Genomic DNA, 1,188 nt, shown 5'->3' with positions numbered 1-1,188 from the left:
TCTCTGGACGTCCCAGGAGGTGTTCCTCACTGGGGTTCACGTCCTCTCCCTCCCTTGTAGGTTCGGTCATGATGATCAATTCAATGGCCTTGCACTCTCTTTTTGGGTTTTCCTCTGTATTGCTTGGGAGAGTACTAGGAGGGGTTTTAGTGATCCTTTTACTCAGCTGGCCTACTTGTGCTTCCAAATTTCTAATGGAGGACCTTGTTTCATTCATGAAACTTAAAGTGACCTTAGATAGATCAGAGACTATATTTGCCAAGCTAGATGGGGTCTGCTCAGAACACTCTGTCTTTTGCTAAGTGGATGATGGAAAAGGCTTGCTATTGCTAAACCTGTTTTTTCCACCATTATTAAAGCCTTGTTGAGGCTTTTTTTGATCCTTCCATGAGAGATTTGGGTGATTTCTCCATGAGGAATTATAGGTGTTTCCATAGGGTTCACCCATGTAATTCACCTCTGCTATTTCAGGGTTCTCAGGATCATAAGCTTCTTCCTCAGAAGATGCCTCTTGAGTACTGTTGGATGCAGCTTGCATTCCATTCAGACTCTGAGAAATCATATTGATTTGCTGAGTCAATATTTTGTTCTGAGCCAATATGGCATTCAGAGTATCAATTTCAAGAACTCCATTCTTCTGAGGCGTCCCATTACTTACAGGATTCCTCTCAGAAGTGTACATGAACTGGTTATTAGCAACCATGTCAATGAGTTCTTAAGCTTCTGCAGGCGTTTTCTTTAGGTGAATGGATCCACCTGCAGAATGGTCCAATGACATCTTGGATAGTTTAGATACACCATCATAGAATATATCCAGAATGGTCCATTCTGAAAGCATGTCAGAAGGACATTTTTTTGTCAGTTGCTTATATCTCTCCCAAGCTTCATAGAGGGATTCACCTTCTTTCTGTCTGAAGGTTTGAACATCCACTCTAAGCTTACTAAGCTTTTGAGGAGGAAAGAACTTGGCTAAGAAAGCCATGACCAGCTTATCCCAAGAGTTCAGGATATCTTTAGGTTGAGAGTCCAACCATACTCTAGCTCTGTCTCTTACAGCAAACGGGAAAAGCATAAGCCTGTAGACCTCGGGATCAACCCCTTTGGTCTTAACAGTATCACAGATCTGCAAGAATTCAGTCAAGAACTGAAAAGGATCTTCAGATGGAAGTCCATGAAATTTGTAGTTCT

At 41.9% G+C, this 1,188-nt stretch overlaps 1 non-coding gene across 1 annotated transcript; it reads left to right on the top strand.

Moving 5' to 3' along the window:
- Positions 1-832: 832 nt before the first annotated feature.
- Positions 833-940, top strand: LOC148571682 (small nucleolar RNA R71). Its single transcript, XR_015908078.1, has one exon. It is a non-coding gene; the product is annotated as a small nucleolar RNA R71 (small nucleolar RNA).
- The last annotated feature ends 248 nt before the right edge of the window (positions 941-1,188 follow it).

Source organism: Arachis ipaensis, chromosome B3 (genome assembly GCF_059453495.1).
Source record: "Arachis ipaensis isolate K30076 ecotype BB chromosome B3, ASM5945349v1, whole genome shotgun sequence".
Classification (NCBI taxonomy): domain Eukaryota; kingdom Viridiplantae; phylum Streptophyta; class Magnoliopsida; order Fabales; family Fabaceae; genus Arachis; species Arachis ipaensis.
This window is presented reverse-complemented; position numbering and strand designations above follow the sequence as displayed.